Source organism: Momordica charantia, assembly GCF_013281855.1.
Source record: "Momordica charantia cultivar OHB3-1 chromosome 7 unlocalized genomic scaffold, Mcharantia_2.0 BLBB01000007.1, whole genome shotgun sequence".
Lineage (NCBI taxonomy): Eukaryota > Viridiplantae > Streptophyta > Magnoliopsida > Cucurbitales > Cucurbitaceae > Momordica > Momordica charantia.
This window is the reverse complement of record NW_028275165.1, coordinates 6,795,128-6,801,127: the sequence shown is the minus strand read 5'-3', so window position 1 is coordinate 6,801,127 and position 6,000 is coordinate 6,795,128.

Genomic DNA, 6,000 nt, shown 5'->3' with positions numbered 1-6,000 from the left:
CTTCAAGGTACTCTAACCCCCTGAATCTTTGCTTTGCTGCCACTATCAAGACTGTCGCTCGACTCTCTCAATCAACTTTCGACATTCTGAAGTTCTACAAGGACAAGTTCAAGAGCGGGATAAAACTTAGCAACTATTTGACAGACAAGCTCCTTTTAGCATCAGCTCTGCTCAACTGCAATCTGCTGCTCCTTCCACCTGAGGCTCACAGACCAAACTCAAAACTCGGTAAGTCGTGCTCGAACCTTGTTTCGAACACTTAAAAATTCTTAATCACCTGACTTATCTAGCCTTCAATTTGTGCAGCGATGGTTTGTGGATTTTCTAAGGGCGTGAAGCGCAAGCGTGAGTGGCCTCTGCTTCAAAAAGGGCGCCTAGTTCTGTGGTGATCGATCTTCCTACCAAGGTCGAGGTGGTAGAGGTCCACCAAGAAGCAACCGCCCTAGAGAAAGCAAGAAGAGCCAGCGCTGCTCAGGATCAAAAGATCCTTGATATTTCTCCCATCAGGGAGGTTCGAAGACGGGCTTCCCCTAAAAAGTGAAAGAAGAAGAAGCGTAAGGCTCACTCTTCTGAGGTCGTGGTGGAAGAAGTTCGAGCTGGCCCACGGGTTAGCCCTTTTGGAGAACTGGTTGACGATTCTGCGACGAGGATGGGTGGCACCTCGGACATCAAAATGAGGTTTAAGATTGAACCTTCGAGTGTAGAGGTGAAGGAGAGAGCCATGGAGATGTCGGGCTCTTGCTTCTACCGCTGCTGAAGGAGAGCTTCTAAGTTCGTTAGTGCTCCTGGATCGAACGTCCAAAGATTGTTGGACTACACGGCCAAGGTAAGATCTAATTTGTTTTGATTTTGTGCAATCCATCACTGAAGTTTGAAGTAACCCCTTACTTGTTTGTTTTGCCCTTAGGCTCATGTTGTTGCCTGCCAAACGACCATCATCATGAAGATCGAACTGGACGGGCACGACCTCCTCACTATAAAGGAGCAGGAAGCCTCCTTGATGGCCTTTGAGACTGCTGCTGCCTTAGAAGGGGAGCTCAAAGAGACCCGAGTTGAGGTCCAAGCATGGACGTCACTTCCAAGGTCGACAAGGTCGAGCTCAATAGCGTTAAAGCAGAAGCTGCCTGCCACATGGAGGCTCTGAGGGGCGCCCATGCTGTGGCCAAGGGTTTAGAGAAGGAGAAATTCGCCCTTATGAAGCGTAACGACGAGCTTGAACGTAGGGAAGCGGACCTTTAGGAAAAGTTTAAGGCTAAGGGCTCCAAGGTGGAGGAACTAAACGCCGAGTTGAAACTTGAAAAGTCTAAGCTCAGCAACGAGCTGCTTCTGGAGGAGACTTTTCGCCAGCAACCTGACTTCAATGGGTTCGCTAAGGACTTCAGTGATGCCGGCTTCAAATTCCTGATGAAGGGGGTTAAGAAGGTAGCCCCTGAGGTCGACCTTGAGCCCATCAAACTCTGATACGTGAAGAAGTGGGCAACTGGTCCCAACGAGACCCTTGGCTCCAGGACTTGGTGGACTAGTACTTGAAGGATCTTGACTCTGATGCCGAGCTCGAAGAAAAGGAAGGTGCGAGCTTTTCCTCCCAAGAGGTTGATGGGGCAAGCTTTCCTGCCACTGGCGTGGTTTCTTCCCAAGAGGTTGGGTTGGTGGACTTGCAGGAGCCTGACATTCTGGCCTCTTAAGGTGAGCTCGGGTAGTACTTCGGAAGCAATTGATTGGCTCCATCTCTTTTGGCTTTCTCCAATGATTATCTTTCTTTTGTATTTTCTTTACTTTTAATGCTTGTGTATTGGGTCTCGAGGTTTATACATCTCAGCCGAAACTTTTAAGAATTTAAATGAAGTTTAAATTTTGACTTCTAACACTTTTGAATTTTCCTTACTATTCAACACATCCACCTCGAACTCGTAAGTTCTAAAGGTTCGAATTTCTCTTTAAGTCTAACACATCGCACCTGGAACTCGTAAGTTCTAAAGGTTTGACTTTTTCTTTAAGTTTTAGTCCACGCCTGCCTCCATTTAATTTCACATCAAACTCGTAGCCTCTAGGAGAGATGAAATTAAATAACACAGAGACCTTTATTGGAACTAGTCCTTGAAAATTTTTACAAGTTCATCTTTGTACTATTTCAACATTTCAAAGATAGTATTGCTTCAAGTGTTCTGCGTTCCAGGGATGCAAGAGTAATTTCCCATCTAGATTAGCCAGCATATATCTCCTATGTCAGACTATGTCCCTTACTTCGAATGGCCCTTCCCAACTCGGCTCTAGTTTGTCAACGTGCTTCTACACTTTTGAAGGACTAGATGTCTGATTTGGAAGCTTCGAGGCTGGACTCTGGAGTTGTAGTGTCTAGCCATTCGATTTTGGTACTCTGCTAAGCGTAGTTGAGCCGCTTCCGTTTTTCGTCAAGGAGGTCGAGGTTGAGGAGTAGATCCTCCTTGTTCCTTGCTAGCTCGTAGTAGTCAATTCTTTCAGTGGGCATATCGTCTCTACCGACAATATGGCCTCGGAGCCAAACGCCATGGAGAAAGGTGTCTCGCCCGTGGACTCTCGTGGAGTGGTTTGGTAGGACCAGAGAACTTTGGGTAGCTCCTCGGCCCACCTGCCTTTCCTTGCGTCTAGCCTTAGCTTGAGACCGCGCTTAATGATTTTATTAATAGCCTTAACTTATCCATTGGCTGTAGGATGAGCCGGTACGAGCAGAGATGACAAATTCCGAGCTTCTTGCAAAAGTCCTTGAACTTTGCATTATCGAACTGCTTGCCGTTGTTTGTCACGACGGCATTGGGTATTCCAAAGTGGTAGACGATATTTGTCCAAATAAAGGTCGTGACCCTGGCCTCCGTGATTCTAGAGAGCGCCTCGGCCTCGACTCATTTGGTGAAATAATCCACGGCTACGACTACATATTTGGTCTGCCCTTTACCAAGGTGAAAAGGTCAGATAAGGTCCATCCCCATTGCGCAAAGGGCCAATAGGCTGAGATCGAGTCACAACTTAGAGGGCTGACGGAAAATATTTGCGAAGCACTAGCAATTGTCACATGTCTTCACAAATTCGCATCTTATTCTATCGTATGACAATAGTAGCCTTGATGAATGACTTTGGCCGATAACGACTTAACCCTCGAGTGGTTGCCACAAACCCCTCCATGTATCTCTTGTAAGATGTAGTTTCCATCTTCCTTGGAGATGCATTTAAGAAAAGGAAGAGGAAACTGCGACGGTACATAGATCTGTCTCGGAACACGTACCAAGCTATCTTCCGTGACATATTCCGTACTTCTTTTGAATCCATCGGCACATAGCCTGCCAAAAATTCCCTGATCGGATCCATCCATGTCGGAGGTTGGGAATCAACTTCCATCATGTAAGGCTCAAAGATGGAGGGAGTATCCAGTATCTCTGTTGGGACCATTCTCGCAAGGTCGATCTTGTAGGCAAATGCCAATTTGGCTAAGGCGTCAGCATTTGAATTCTCGAATCTCTAAATTTGATTGACTTCATAGGCCTGGAACTGGGCGAGGTGTGATGTGACCTTTCCCAGATACTTCTCCATCCGAGGGTCTTTTGACTTATACTCTTCGTTAATTTGATTCACAATCAATTGTGAGTCGCTGAAGACTTGGATACGGTTGGCTCTTAATCCCTTTGCCATGCACAGCCCGAACAACAGAGTTTCGTACTCGGCCTAATTATTCGAGGTATGAAAGTTAAAGCGAAGGGCATACTCGAAGCGCATGCCATCTGGGGCGAGCTGGAGCACACCTGCACCACATCTTCTTTCATTAGAAGACTCATCTACGTACATAGTCCATGGTAGGTCAGATTCAGAAGCTTGGGCAGGCGAAGGCGTGAGTTTTGCTATGAAATCGGCAACAGCTTGCCGCTACAAAGATGTTCCTGGTTCAAACTGTATGTCATACTCACTAAGCTCCACGACCCATTTCACGGCCAGATGTCTCTAGCTTGTGGAAGACTTGCTTTAATGGCAAGTTTATGAGTATAGTCACGGTATGTGCCTGGAAGTACGACCTAAGTATTCGAGCCGACATGACCAAGGCGAGGGCCAGTTTCTCCATTTGAGGATACCTGGTCTCGACCTTGGTCATGACCTTACTCGTGTAGTAAACCGGATTGTGACGCATTCCCTCCTACTTAATCAGGGCCGAGCTGACAGCACTCGGACGTCCATTCAAATGACCCCTTCTTTCTCAACACTTTGAAGAAGGGGAAGCATTTGTCGATAGACCTAGAGACAAACTTGTTCAGAGCAGCAACGCTCCCATTAAGGCATTGCAACTACTTAAGGGTTTTTGGTGCTTGCACCTCGAGCACGACCCTTATCTTCTCTGAGTTTGCCTCTATTCCTTTGTTATTCACCATGAAACCAAGGAACTTCCCAGATGAAACTCCGAATGTGCATTTGGTCAGATTGAGCTTCATTTGATACTTGTAGAGGACTCTGAAAGTTTCGGTCAGGTCGGCTAGGTGTGACCTGGACTGCTTGCTCTTGACAATCATGTCGTTGACGTATGCCTCCATATTGCATCCAATCTGATTGGCGAACATTTTGTTGACCATCCTCTGATAAGTTGCACCTGCATTTTTTAGGCCAAATGGCATGACCTTGTAGCAATATAGGCCTTGGTCGGTTATGATAGAGGTACGAGCTTGGTCTGGTTCATGTATCTTTATCTGGTTGTATCTGGAGTACGCGTCCATAAAAGTGAGCAGCTCGTGGCCGTAGCGTCTACGAGCTGGTCAATCCTCGAAAGTGTGAAGCAATCTTTTGAGCATGCTTTGTTAAGATTGGTGAAATCTACACACATTCTCCACTTTCCATTGGACTTTTTAACTAAGACAACGTTAGAGAGCTACTCAGGATACAAAATTTCTTTTATGTATTCAGCTTTAAGTAATTTGTTAACTTCCTCAACAATTACATAACTTCTCTCCTCATTTACATGTCTTTTCTTTTGTTCAACAGGTTGGAATGATGGGTCAATGTTGAGGCGATGCACCATAATCTTCGGATGTATGGCAGGATGTCCTCATGAGACCATGCAAATATGTCCGAGTTTGATCTGAGGAAGGAGATGAGTTCTTCCCTATCAACAGACCCTAGCTTGGTGCCAATGCTCACTTGTTTTTCTGAGTTGAGCAAAGGGACAAGCTCCAACTCCTCAGTGGGTGCGGCCACCACATGCTGGCTGCTCTTGAGGTGCTCGTCCTCGGAAGGCGGGACGTTCAGGTTTGGCAGAGTTGCCCATTTCTCTAAGGTGCAGGCTGCTGACCCTTTGAGTGCCGAAGTATAACACTCTTGGGATATCTTCTATTCTCCTCGAATCATTCCAACCTCGTTGACAGTCAAGAACTTCATGACCTGATGCAGGGTTGAGGGAATGGCCCGAAGTGCATGGATAATAAGCCATCCAAAGATGACATTGTAATTCGATCTGCCATCAATTACCACGAACTCGGCCATCTAAGTGACTTGGGTGTCACCTTGGCCGATTTTGATGGGGAGGTCAATGAACCCTTTAGGGGTGACAGACTCCCCTGCAAATCCAACTAAAGGTGTTGGACTTTTCTTTAGCTGCGCCCTGATCCATCCGAGCGTCAGGTAAGTGGTGGGGGATATAGTGTTGCCTGAAGCGCCTCCATCTACTAACACTCTTCTGACCTGCATGTGGTCGATTAGGGGTAAAACTACCAGGACATCATTATGGGGCAAGTGGATTCCCTCCAGATCGGAGTCAGAGAAGAAAATAGGACAAGTCGGCTTCTACTTCTAGACGACGCAAACTTCACGCCTAGCTTTTCTGGCAAGTTCCTTTCTCTTTTTTTCTGGATTGGCCCCAACTCGGCCCTTTGAAGATAGTATTGATGACTGCAGGTCGGTCGTCCCACCAAGGTGGTGTCTTTGAGCGCTTACTTTCCTCTTTCTTTTCTATCGAGCTCAAGCTCGACTTGCCGACGTATTTCTTGAAGT